Genomic DNA, 15,076 nt, shown 5'->3' with positions numbered 1-15,076 from the left:
AGTTTACATATTTTTGATTATCATAACCAATGAGAGGACTGGTTACTCAACATTTTGATACAAGTTTGAAAGCTGAGAGGTTAAATTCAGACACACTGTAAGCAGTTTTCTGCACTTTACGAAACACATGTAGTTGATGTAAACAAAAATGGATTCCGATTCAGTTCATGTAGCTGATGTAAACAAAAATGGATTCCGATTCAGATATGAGCGACTTTGAAGGGTTCAGTGCGAGCGATATTGAAGAATTTAATGGAGCATTTGTAGAAAATGGACCTGATATTGATATTAGTCCAGTTTCAACACCCGATGTAAGTGATTTTGAATCAGATGATGAGGAAGACATAGTCCCATTTGCACAATGGAGTGATGACCTCGCTGTGTTCGAGATCAATGATTTCGATTCTCATGTTGGTCCAACAATCAAGCTTGGACCACAAAGCAATGAGAAAGATTTTTTCCTCAGGTTTTTCCCTGAATGTCTGGTGGAAAAACTTGTGAAAGAAACAAATGATTATGCCAAGAAAATGTCCATGAATTTCAAGTATATGTTGGAAAGCCCGATGGACAGAGAGGGAGAGTGACAGAAGAAGGGTTAGGATCTAGAGTGGTGAAAGACCTTACCAGAAAAATAATAAACAAAAACCACCACATCTATATGGACAATTTCTTTTCAAATCCCCAATAATTTGAAGATTTACGTCAAGATGGACTCTTCTGTTGTGGTACTGTCCGAGGAAATAGGAAAGGAATGCCAGAACCTTTTAAAAAAAACCAGTGGTTCAAAAAGCCAGGGGGATATGAAAATTATGCAAGAAGAGACTCTGGTCTGTGTTGCCTAGAAAGACAAGAAAAGTGTCCATATTTTATATAACAACATGGATCCCACACAGCTGTCAAGTGTAACTCAAAGAGAAAAAAACGGCTGATGAATAGAAGTAACTTGCCCAAAAGTTGCAGATGAGTATTCCAAAAACAAAGGGGGAGTGGATATTGCAGACCAAAACAGAATGCAATACAGTTCTTGTCGTAAAGCAAAGAAATGGTGGAAATATCTTTTTTGGTTTCTCATTGATACAGCAATATGTAATGCCCTGATATGTATGAAAGAGTCACCAAACCACCAGATCAAAACTAAGTCCGGAAAAGAAAAGAAAAGAACACAGCTTGAATTCAGAATGAACTTGGCCAAATGTATGGTTGCTGGCTTTCAGGGAAGTAGGAAAAGAAAAGCTCTGTTCAGTGTTGATACTGAAGGTTTAAGGCACTGGCCAGGATGGTTCCCAGAACGTGGGAGATGCAAGATGTGTGTTAGGGAAGGGAGGAGACATGAAGTTTTCATAGGATGCAAACAATGCCAGGTACATTTATGTGTGGATAATGACTGTTTTGAGAGGAACCACTCTCATCGTTTTAATTAGAGTGTGGATTTCATTCATGTTTTTATATGTACATATGTAAATATTGGATTTATTTTGTGAGATTCAATACAGTTTATATGACTGGGATTTCTTGTATGATGGGATGTAGGAGTATATGTAGTGAAAATATATGAATAACAGACACTATACAAGGTAAGCTGTTTTTTATTTCACTGAAATCCTCCAAAAGCTAATGAAATAATGAATATAAATGTAACCATGTTTTTATTGTCAGTTTCTATAGTCTGCCATGATGATGCTTTAGGATTCAGCCCAACAACCAGCCTCAGTAGTCACTGATATGATAGCACTCAGCAGTAGTGAGACTGCACAACAGCTATAGTAGCTAAAGGGTTAAGCAATGTATTGTATGTTACGTTTAACAGCAATTTTAACTGTTTTACATTTTTGGTACACATCTATTATGTGTGGAAAAATTTAAGAGTAAAGTCCGATTGTTATAGCTGTGTAATTATTTTTCATAGAAGAATTTTTTATGTGGTTTAAAATCTTGAGAGAACTCGTTCACCGTCATGTCAGTGAGGCCGTGTGACCAACCGTAGCTGCCAGTTCTCGTACTGCATCTACATCACTAAGTCATCTGAATTTGATAATTTATAAAAACTAATTGCTGCCTACATCAATATCAGAGCCTTTACCTAAGTTATTGAATCTTTCATGGTTGTGATTCTAATCGTGAAAACTTCGTAAGTACTGAATGAAATCCATGACTGCCATTTTGGAGAGTGGAGATTATGACCCAGTTACTTTAAATAGCAGATATCGACCAGTGCATAAACAGTGACCACATGAACTGACGTAATTGTCATTTGATGAAATGAATGTAGTATCTAATAGGGTTTTTTCCTCGAATGTGTTCGCTACGAAAACAGGCTCAAAATGGTTGATGCTTACAGCAGGCGTCAAAAGATGCTTCCATGCGAATGGAGTAGAGGCATCAAAAGGCGCTTCCATGCAAATGGAGTAGAGGTGTCAAAAGACGATTGCATGAGGTAAAGGGATAACTAATATTTTTTGTTGTGCATTTAAACAGTATACACCGCTTCCTCGATAACTGACAAACCCGCTTATAATGCAGGGTCAGGCGTGGATCCCTTTTTTTAAACCCAAAAATACCCCAAAAATTGATCCATATTTGTTGAACTTGAAGAAAATCACGATCAAAATTGGTAACGGAAGCATTGATATATTGCTTGTTTTATCATCGAAAACTGTACATAGGACCTGGAAATTTTAATCAACACTATGAAATATCAAATTTAATAATAGGTCATACAGTTTTTTAGATTTTCTTTCCAAACAACATTCTTAGTACACCGCATTTAACAGTATGTAAGGAAATTTCAATCAATGAAAATGTCACTTAACACCGAGTTGAGGCAGTACTTTAATAAATACAAATTAAATAATTTTTTTATCAATTGAAATTTATGTTCTAGTTTTATCTTTAAGTTCCTTTTAAGTGTAATCATTATAAATGCAATGTGTCCTCTTGTAATTAAACATAAAATGCGTACAAATCTAATGTAACAGCTATGTCCGCGAGCGTTTCTCTGAGAACCTAATGAAGTGCTGACTGTGTTTCGATAACTGACTTGCGGAAGTATTTGTTGTATTGTTGCACTGAAATAAAAGCTGGCCTCTTGTATTATCATATTAATTATGTCTTTTGAATCAAAAAAAGGAGGTGGAATAAAGGAAAAGTTAAAAGACATGAAAATCGTACAAACTTAAAATCGAGCGGCCCCGGTCGTATGAAGAGTGAACTCACTTTATTTGATCATTAGAACACTGTTATAAATGTTATTGTGTTTGTAACATAAACTACCTTAAATTAACCGACTCTTTCATAACTGTGATCAAAGATAACAAGGCAGCCAAGCAAAATGAATATTTGGTAAAATAAAGAGCTTGATTTCACAGATACAGACCACTGTAGGCAAGTTTCAGAGAATTCTTGAACTGGCACTTAGAGATATCCTCAAGGATAAGAAATTTTATTATTACTTCTAATGAAATTGCGACATCAATATTGTACTAATTGAACAATACAAAAATTGAGTTTCGATGTAGACGATTGTCTCATGAAATAAATGTTGTATGTTTTTGAAAAAAAGGGAATCTTGTTTGGTGGTGTATCAACAGTGTATCAACAGTTAGTCTAGTTCCCTGCTTGTGGACTTCCGATTTGGCAGAATATTATTAAACACCACTACTGAGATTCATCAAGAACACAAAAATCAACGACGTAATACAGATTTTTCACGTACACGTGATGGTTGTTGAAACCAGTTTTAACGATCTTTCATATGTTGGACATTTTGAAAATAAATGTTATTTAAACAGAATAATGAACAACTTCATTAGAAAAAGCACGTTATTAAAAATTATTATCGACATGATTGTAAAATGAGGATTCACTCATTAAACAGCCCATTTCCCTACCCCCCACAGTTTTTTCAATGTCAAAGTGATTTTTTCCAATTTTTGGAGGTTCCTCAGTAACTTGTGCCTTGCTTATAGTGTAGTCTATGTTTGTGGACCCATTGTGCACGAGTTATTGAGGGAGAGCTGTAATTATATTTTAAAAATTACTGAAAACTGATCATCGGCTTGAATAAGACTCATAGGTTTAGATTTTTACTCCCTGTTTTTTGCCCTGATGAGTCAAACAACTTACATGAAGCATTTTGTAGATAAAACACTGCAGCAGTCATTGAGTAATTATTATTAGTTTGCCTTGTTATTTTTTTCGATTCAGAATTCATCTGAAACAGCATTTGCAATCACAGGCACAAATTTTTTTTGTAAAAACAAAAAAGAATATTGAGAATATTCACTTGCCCTATACAAATTAACAGAAGTGAAATGGTTTGTAATGAATGTCCCCCCATTCCATGCTAATTACCTTAACCCAGTAGCATGTTCAGCATAAATGATACATTCCAGATGTGTTCCACATATATAATGAAGTATTTTACTCACCATTTAAAAACCACTTTTACACAAAGTTTCTACATTGAATTTTATCTTGTCTACTTAGGTCGATTTGAAAGCTACCGGTATGTCACACTGTGAAATATGTTACATTCAACTCAGATTGGTGGTTATTGCTTGTTCCAGTCCAGGTTAAACAATAACCACCAATCAGAAATTAATGTAGCTTATTTTCTGCATGACAGGAAGTAATGGCAAAACAACAAGAAACAGGGTGCGTGATAGCATGCACTTGGTGAAGAGTGATACATGAGAACTCGAACAAATTAGTCCCGCGCGTGAAAATATGCTCAGCAAAGTACACCACTTTTATTTAACCCTTCTTGTCACATCATCTGGTTTTTGGGTGGGTAACTGTTTACATATATGGATTCTTCAAGCATGACATGAATTATTGTTAACACATTAACCCCTAGCGACGACTTTATGGGGCAGGAGGTGGTAGCCTACTGCCGAGCTCTGTAGCATCATGGTCATGCATGATAAACTAAAGTGGGTGGTATTATAGAAAGGTAGACAGATGTAGCTCTACAATGATACCAAATAATCTGGAATATCTAGTTGCACTACAAAATACAGATAGAAAAACCTCATTTTTTGGACCAGACTTTTTTTTACCCAAAATTTGCCTGAGATTGAATTTTAGACTTTTTGGACCTAGATCTAAGGCAAACCGGTATGAACTGCAGAGAGACAGATGAGCCTTTGCAAAAAGTAGGATAAGATGGGCATTTAGAATAAAGAGTGGTCTCCATACAAAAATAATGGCTCCGTTTAGCAAAAACAAAAAATAAAAATGAAAAAAAGAACTCCAACTTTTACCCTTCTGCATATGCGCGAGTCAAATAGCCAACGAAAAACGATGTTTCTAACACAACTAGGCAGTATGTTATTGAAAGATGACCGGGGATTTTGGTGTTTTCGAGTCTATTCAGAAATAGCTTTCAAAATGTGTTTTGTACTCGATTTTCAGGCGAAAATGGCAAAAAGCTCCAGGGGTTAACGTGTTAAACTAAATATTGATGGGCACATTGTGCCCTGGAAGCATTATGGCATAGTTTGATCCTTTCATCACGAAAGTTTAACAATTGTGTTTTTAAAATATGGGCTACTTAGAGAACCCAAAATGTCTTATTCCTGGCATGGTTCATCTTCAGATTACAATTTAGTTCGGCAAATACTGGCTGATGATAGTGGTAGTAATGATAAAAATTAAGTTATAGAGTATATCAGATTATTGGAGCTTGGAAAGTGTTAATGGAGATAACAGTGGATGATTTTGAGCCCGAAAAATACGAGTCCGATGTACATATTGGATGGACAAAATTTGACACAGTGACGGTCAATCGACCTTTCAGAGGTTTTTTGAAACTAAATGTAGAAAATGCAGAATACTGAGTCTAAATAAAATACAGACATTTTAAAAGTAGAATGCAATTTTCATTTTTTGTATCAGTCAGTTTAGCCCTGCACATCATATGCTACAAAACCATATACACCACTCCCTCAATAACTCGCACCCTGATAGCTCACGAACCCACTTATAATGGGGTTGGGGTGGGGTGTGAGGGATGGATCCCTTTTTTAAAACCAGAAAATGCAACAAAAAAATGATCCCTATTTCTTAAAACTTGAATAAAATCGCAATCAAAATTGGTAACTGAAACATTTTGAAATTATCAACTTTTAATAAGCAGTCATATAAGTGGTTACATTTTCATTCCAAACGACATTCTTAGTACACTGTAATCTAAAGATATTCAAGGAAATTTTGATCAATAAGAATGTCACATACGCCTAGTGTAGGCAGTACCTAAATACAAATCATTTTTGTTACGTGAAATTTGTTTTAATTCTATCTTTTAATTCCTTTTAAGTGTAATCATCATAAATGCAATGTGTATTTAGACGTAAAATGTGTCAATCTACTGTAACAGCTATGTCTGCAAGCATTTCTCTGAGAACCTAATTAAGTGCTGACCGTGTTTTTGTAAACTGACTTGCAGAAGTATTTGTTGTAGTGTTGCACTGAATTAAAAGCTGGCTGCCTTTATATTATCACGTTAATTATGTCTTTTGAATCAAATAAAGGAGGTGGATTAAAAGGCACGCAAATCCTACAAACTTAAAATCTAGCGGCCACGGTGGTATGACAGGTGAACTCACTTAATGGATCAATCGAACACTGTTAAAAATATTATTGTGTATGTAATATAAACTACCTGAAATTAACCGACTCCTTCATAAATGTGATCAAAGATAGAAAGGCAACCAAGCGAAAAGAATACTTCGTAAAATAAAGTGCTTGGTTTCACAGATACAGACCATTGTTTCACTATTACTTCCAATGAAATCAAGACATCAATAATGTACTAATTGAAGAAATAAAAAATTGAGTTTTTGACGTATACAGTTGTCTCATGAAATGTCACTTGGTTTTGAGAAAAAAAAGGAATCATGTTTGGTGATGTATCAACAGTTAGTCTAGTTCCTTGCTAACAGATTTCCAGTGTGGCAGGTTACTATTAAATACCACTCCGAGAACTAGACTAATCAACAAAACAAAAGCTGTGACATAATACACAAATGTTTTCGTATACACGCAATGGTTGTTGATGCTTGTTGGAATGATCTTTCACATGTTGAACATTTTGAAAATAAACATGTATACAGAATAGCGAACAGCTTCATTAGAAAAAGCACATTATTAACAATATCAACATGACTGTAAAACGAAGATTCAGTCATTAAACAGCCCAGTCCCCTAACTCCCTCCCTCGCAGTTTTCTCGATGTTTAAGCGGATTTAAAAAAAAAGTTTTTAGTTTCCTCGGTAATTCGTGCCCTCGCACATAGTGCGGTCACCATTTGTGGACCCTGCTGTGCATGAGTTATCGAGGGAGAGGTGTATCCATATCAGAGGTAAGATAAACTGAATAATAAGGATGAAATTGATAAAAGTATCAATGCATTGATATACCAATGAATCATTTCACCCCTAATTGATACTCAGTTTTACAACAGATGATAAAGTAGATCTAGAAGTATTTACTGGTGGATCAAGGAAATTAATTTGTTCACCAGTTGAAAAGTGCAACAATTTCTGGAGATGTGTCAAATATTGTTCCTCCATGAGTCGAGTATGACACTGGCAGCTTGTCTTGATATGCCTTTATGCAACAACACTTCCTAGATGAATGAAATACAGCTAGCTAGGTTTTCAACATTGGATGTTCCTTGTGTGGATCTTGAGATATGTTTAAAGACAACAGACTGCTAATCTGGGGAAGAATGTATGATTGCTTAGCAATTTGTTGCAACAGGCCAGGGCTGCATTGTCCATAAGAATCACCTCTGCATTGTTGTCCATGATCTTTTGAAGAACATGTCCCACCAGACTGAATGGCAGGTAACCTAAAATTAGGCCAGACCAAGTCATGGAGAAAGCATCAGTTGCAAAAAGCATTTGAATCTGGTCAATACGACAGGTAATTGTGAATATGATAATTCAGTGTAAAGGTAAACATGTTGATATCAAAATGTTCAAATACTGAATGAATTTTGTTAAAGATAGCTGTGTTTAACATAAACTTTGTATCATTGAAATTCCTAGATAGGTAATCTGCTTCTTTCTCAGGAAGATAACAAGAATTAAACTAAATGTCTTTCCATACATCAAAACCAAATACCATATGCAATATGATTTAGTACTCTCTTTCTACTTCCCATTTTGTTAATGTAGTTAACAACCAGGGCTTGAAAATAGTGGAAGGTCCAGGACCAGTCACCTTCTGAGGGAGCCAGGTCTGACATGCATATAAACAGGTCTTGAGTTGCTGAGCTGTTCTGAGGACCATTAAATTCTACACAAAAACATAGTTACATGTATGAGCTTTAACCCTTTCATCACTAAGTAATTTTGCAGGCATAGAACCCTAAACACTAAGTAACTTTGGAATTGTGAAGCAAAATGATATAGATTTTGAAATAACATAACTTTGTCAATTTTAAAGAAATTGGGCTGGATTAGGTATCAAAATCAAGGTGAAAGTCAAATTGTATCACTAATTAACTAAAATTTGCAAATCTATTATACCTATTAAAATACAGGTGCAAGCAGGTAACAGTAGGTAAAATTCACAAGCAGTTGTTTATTTACCTCGTTACATGGACATTTATTTCAAAAACTTCATTGAAATAAAAGATTTGAAAGTATGCCAGAGCTTTTTGGGAGCCATCTAATACTTGGGTGGGTACATCTCTCCCAGAAAACTGAAATAAATCCCTTTGAGTTTCATCTAGTTCAGAACCTTCCAAGTCCTCTTTATCATCATCACTATCACCCACAAGCACATTCCACTGCCTCTCCAGATGTTTTCTATCACTTTTGATAAACTGTATTAGGTCACAGCTGCTAAATACTCTGAGAATTCATAATGATTAATCTGAAAATTCATTCTCATCTTGCTTCAAACTCTGCCATTTTGAATAGAAATTCATAAGTTGGAAAGTGCCTTCTTTCCTTGAGATTTCAGGTTGTATTCAAGCTTAACGCCCAAAATAATCCAAATATAATACAGGCAAAATATGTTATAACGTGACGCTCAGGGTCTAAAGAATAGCATCGTGATATAAGCGGGATTGTGTTAACAAATTTTTCAAAAAACTTCCCCATAGAAAATGTGCATTGAAATTTCAGTGTCATCAGTTTTAACTAACCTCTTGATCATATATCATAGTTTTGTTTGCTGGGTTGCATCAGACATCAAATATACTTCAGTTTTGAATTTTATACTTGCCAAGATCCTGAGATACGATGGAAGAACATTGGAGAAACAATACTATAATACAGGCATACACCCCAACATCAGACTATGATGACGTGGATGTGGAAGACTTCTTTGACCAGCTACAAGAAATTGTGGATATAACAGTGAAAAAAGACATTCTGGTTGTGCAAGGTGATTGGAATGCCAAGATAGGTGAGGACACTTGCATGAACTGGAAAGGAACATGTGGGCGCTGCTGCAATGCACAGACAAATGAGAGAGGACTGAGGCTCCTGTAATTTGCTAGTTACAACGACCTTATGCTAGCAAAGAAGATGGACATGGCACAGCCCAAGCGGAGACCATCACAGTCAGATTGACTACATCATGGTGAAGAGGCACCTTCAGTCAAGTATAAACTTCGCCAAAACTAGAAGCTTTCCCGGAGTGGACATAGGAAGTGACCATGATCTGGTGATGATGACCTTCAGGCTACATCTAAAGAAGGTCAAGAAAGAGAGCCACACAATAATAAAAATTGGATCTAAAGAAACTGAAGTATCTCGAAGTAGCAAAAGCCTTCCAGGCAATGATTGGTGGGAAATTTGCACCGCTCACTATCCTCGATGCTGACAATACCAACATGGACAGATTGATCACCACCTTCAGTACAGCAATGACTGAAACAGCCAGCAATATTCTTGGTAGACATCACCCAGTCAAGAAACCCTGGGTCATAGCATAGGTTTTGAACCTGTGTGACAAGAGGAGGGAACTGAAGAAGAAAAAGAATGATACAAACGGGGCAGAGCAGTATAAGGCAGTCAACCGGGAAGTCAAGAAAAGCGTGAAAAAAGCAAAAGAGAACTGGATGGAAGAAATGTCCAAAGACATTGAGGGAAACTTGAAAATGAACAACAGCAGGAAAGCATGCCAACTGGACAAAGCCGGAAACTGCCCCAGCAACTAACAGTGACAACCACCCTATCATACACGACGAAGTAGAAGCCGCAGTGAGATCACTGAAAAAGTATAAGTCAGCAGGAGTGGACAACATCCCAGCAGAACTGTCCAGGCTGGGGAGAAGCAATGATTGGCGCCCTCACAAACATCTGCAACAAGATCAGACAAACAGGAGTATGGTCATCACCATGGACCCAATCACTGATCATCACCCTCCTCAAGAAAGGCAACTTGCAGTCAGTTTTATAAGCCATCCAAGCAAAGTCATGTTAAGGATACTGCTGAGCAGACTAAAACCACAGGCTGAAAAGATCATTGCCAAGGAGCAGACGGGGTTCAGAGCAGGGTGCAGCACAACAGAGCAACCTCAGGATAATGTGTGAGAAGTACCTCCAACACCAGCAAAATCTGTACCACATCATCGTGGATTTCAAGAAGGCATTTGATAGGGAAGGGTATGCAGCCTTGTGGGTGACCATGAGACTCTACAACATCATTGCCATCCTCATCACAGTAATAGAACACCTCTATGACAAGGCCACCAGTGCAGTATACTTCAATGGCAGCATAGGGGACTGGTTCAGAAAGACAGTCAAAGTCAGACAAGGTTGTCTGCTCTCTCCCACACTATTCAACATCTTTCTGGAGAGAATCATGGCAGATATGCTTGATAAGCATACAGGGACAGTCAGCATTGGAGGCAGAACAATCACCAACTTACGTTTTGCTGATGACGTTGATGAACTAGCAGGAAATTAGCAAGAATTAGCTAGCTTAGTAGAGAGCCTTGACAAAACCTATGCAGCCTATGGCATGTAAATTAGTGCAGAGAAGACCAAAATGATGACCAACAACATGAAGGGCATCAGCACTGACATCAGGGTCTAAGGTACAAAGCTAGAAACAGTTCACAGCTCCAAGTATTTGGGGGCAACTGTAACAGATGAAGGAACGAAGCCTGAAATACTTTCCAGGATTGCACAGACAACAGCAGCACTGACAAAACTGAAGCCCATCTGGAAGGACAAGAACATCTCAGTCAGCTCAAAAGTCAGACTGATGCACTCAGTGGTGATCTCCGTATTTCTCTATGCCTGTGAATCATGGACCATAACAGCGGATTTGGAGAAAAGAATACAGGCTACAGAAATGTTTCCGAAAGATACTCTGCGTCACATACAAAGACCATATCACCAATGAAGAAATACAGCAAAGGATAAGACAAGCCATTGGGACTCACGATGACCTCCCGATTGTAGTGAAAAAACGGAAACTGCAGTGGTATGGGCATCTCTCACAATCATCAGGACTTGCCAAGACAATCTTACAAGGCACTGTACAAGGAAGAAGAGAGAGAGGCAGGCAAAGAAAGAGGTGGGAATATAACATTTGAGAGTGGACACGCTTGACACTGAGCGACTCACTGAGAAAGACGGAAAATCAAGAGGAATGGAGGAAGCTGGTTGTTACATCTTGTGCTGTGTCCCAGCGGTCTTCCAGACTAGGGGACTGATGATGATGATGATTTGCCAGTATGGCAGAAACAGTGCACGGTGAAGTTAAGGCAACATTAAATGCAGTGCTGCAATTAAAAATCTGCTAGGGATACAAATAATCGCTACTTCGAGAGCATGTATTTACGATCTTAGAGAGAGGTCACTTAAATTAAAAAAATGGGAGCCATGCTGCCATTGCGTTATAAGTGGAATCTCATTATAATGAATCACTTTTTAATGGGTTTTACCTCTATCTACATTACAAGAAAGAAGTTATTATAGGTATTTTGAAGTATATGTAGTTGGGTACTATGACTCCAAAAATGAACACTGCCCCAGACCAGTAAAGTGGTCCGTAGGGTTGACAGACAGACTTCCCCATGACTGTAAAACCAGTCCATCGTGATGAAAGGGTTAATAAATGAAAAAAGTTGTTGTTTTTAAACTATGCAGTTTCCTTTCTTTGCAGATCTGAATAAAATGTCACAGGACTTGAGAATTATATAACTGAAGTCAAATCAGCCTTTACATTTGTTGTACCATGGTATAGTGTTTTCACCTGATAGATAAATGAGGGAACTTGAAAATAGGTTGAACACATTTTCCTGTATCCTGATCATATTCAACCTACCGCCAATTTTCCGTAGACTGGGGGGTGGGGGTCTCCTAGATTTTGACACCACTACAGGGCTATCATTTTGCTCTGTTCTTCCTTGGGAGTCTTGCATTTTGTTTCAATAGTAATGGAGACATTTTTGGCCATATCAGTTGCATGCTGCTTGGCACAGTTTTGCAGTGTTTATTGCAGTAATACATTACCCTTCTTGACAATGTTCCTTTGTCCAGATGCCCTCATTGTGCAAAACTGTGCAAGGGATAGAGCAGTCAAAAGCAAAAATCAATTAAGGAAGGTACAGTGATGGCTGGAAAAGGTCTCGAAAACAGTAGAGGAAGATCTTGTCTATGTCAACTGCAAATTTTCATGAAAGTTCCATTGTAAAATACTGTAATCATGAAAACTTGAAACTCTAGAAAAAGACCAAGTAATGACTGGATCCATTTTGTGGGATCCTGAGGCACTATCAGGGGAAATAAAATTCATCTTTATAACAAAAATTAATGAAATTTTCTAGTAATTCAGTAAAAGTTATGTAAGGGCTTATTATTGGAGATTTAAATAAGTGCTTTTTAGTATGAAGAGTGCCCTAGTAGTCTGTTGAGGTTTTGAAGGACCTCTACGGTGGCCTAGTGGTTAGAGTGTCTGCCTTGGATTCTGGAGGTTGCGGGTTCAAACCCCGGCTGAGTCATACGAAAGACTTACAAAATTTGTACTAATAGCTGCCTCGTTTGGCGCTCAGCATTAAGAGCTTAGTGTTAGGACTGGTCAGCCTGGTGTCAGGATAATGTGACTGGGTGGGACATCATGCTCTGTGTCTGTGGCATGATGCCCCAGTGCTAGACATCACTATAAACTGCCACACTGCAGACGTCGTAGCAATATGACTGAAAAATTGTTAAAGCTACGTTAAAAATCTAAATCACACACTGAGGTTTTGAAAACAGTTTTGATGAGCTGTTTGTGGATGTAAACTACATCTTTTTGTGTTTGCTTTTTTCTTCTTCTATCCAGTAACTTGAGAAAGAGTTAAATAAAACACCATTGATATATTTAACATGTTTCGTCTAAATTTGCAAACATGGATATAATGGGATGACTTTTACCCCAGACTGTTGGACTGTATTACAGATAAACTTACTTGCTTATAACTCTTCAAAGGTCCCTGTTGCTCTCCAAATTATAGATTGGACAGACAAATGTGGTGTTTGCATGGGAGTTTCATAGCCAGTCCTGTTGTGCATCAGATTAATCCAGGCTCTCTACTGTGTTTACCACATGATGCTGTCACTAGATTAGTCAAATTAGCCTTGTTATCACTGGTAGTAAGAATTGATTTATTGATTAGATGGGCAGATTAATTTCTTAATCTGGATGCTGACAAATTATACCCCTTCTTATGCCATCACCAATTTCCAGTCTTCCCTTAACAAAATGAGAGCACTCACTAGTATGTTGAAAATGGAATGTCCAGGTCTGGAGATGATAAAACTTTGATGATATATTTAAGCTTGAGATATTGGTGTCAAATATTTACTAGGAATAATTACTTTTGAAGTATCTGTTTTGTTTGGTAAAGAAACCAGTGTAAATAAAATTGTACATTGCTTTGGCTTATTCTGAGTAACTTGTTGATAATCTGTTCTAGGATGCACCAGCTATGAATACTTTCTAGAGACTTTAGAAAGAAGTGGATTGTGCCAGTTCAGTGCACATCATTCACATTTACTCAGATGGATAAATCAGATCTTTCAATTGGCACAGATCAAGTTATGCCATCACATATTGCTCTGGCAGATCTAGGTCTATGCATTTTGTTGGGATATATCACTAGAACAAATCTGACCCAGTAATTGGAAACTTAAATGATATTTATCAAGTTAGTCTGGTGATAATTTCATTCAACCTGTAGTACCCATAGGGATCACATGAGATGATACTACATAGGCCATGTGACTAGTCAGTCTTTAGAGAGGTCACAGGATACAAGATGTGACTCAGGGAGGATGCGTGGATGTTTGATCCCTAAGGGTACTACAGGTTCAATGAAATTATTATTAAATTTGCTTAATATTGTTTAATTTTCCAATTTCATTGAACCTTTTGTATCCTAAGGGACACCACAGGTTGTTTAGAACGTGTTCGGTGACAGAATTAATAGTATGAAAAAAGAGGAATAAAGTCATGTGATGTTGGTAAATAACTATAATTCACACATAATTTGGCTTGAGCTTTTAAGTGGAATTTCTTCTTCATACATGTACTTCTTTGCACCACCAACCCTACACGATGTTGTTTAACTTGTTCTGTATTAGGCATAAACTAAACACATATTTATTGATAATGCCCTGTAGATTGTCCAAAATGGCCAAACCATATGTTTGCCAGTGCTGTATGTCAGAAACTGGTGGGATGAGATGTGAGCTGTCCCATTCCTTATGGTTCTTTGGAGATTATATAGGAGATGATCTACCATGGTGTGTTTGCACCAATAAGTATACGGTCAAATAAAATATGAAATTAATGGATACAATAATAGAGATCTGAGCAGAGATGAAGAACAGAACAACATGAACCCCCATATGTAAAATATAACAATCAATTTCGTAAAATGTAATTGAACATAACATTTTTATGATTCACTTTCTGGTAGAAATAGAGTTGAAAAAGTTCATGTAAAATTCAGTCACTGTTCTGTTATACTGATAGAACAGATTTCATCATTTTTAATCGAGTGACTGATTGAACTCAAATTGCCATCATGTCAGCATCACCTGGTGCTTCCAGTCTTTTC

The 15,076-nt window shown here is 37.1% G+C and overlaps 1 protein-coding gene across 7 annotated transcripts in view; it reads left to right on the top strand.

The window, feature by feature from the left end:
- LOC149803270 (uncharacterized) overlaps positions 1 to 15,076 on the top strand; it is a 350,601-nt gene that overhangs the window by 67,570 nt on the left and 267,955 nt on the right. The gene's annotated exons all lie outside the window — the stretch shown is intronic.

This window comes from Sinohyriopsis cumingii, chromosome 3, assembly GCF_028554795.1.
Source record: "Sinohyriopsis cumingii isolate HCF-2022 chromosome 3, ASM2855479v2, whole genome shotgun sequence".
Lineage (NCBI taxonomy): Eukaryota > Metazoa > Mollusca > Bivalvia > Unionida > Unionidae > Sinohyriopsis > Sinohyriopsis cumingii.
Note: the sequence above shows the minus strand (reverse complement) of the source record. Positions and strands in the feature narration are given on the sequence as shown.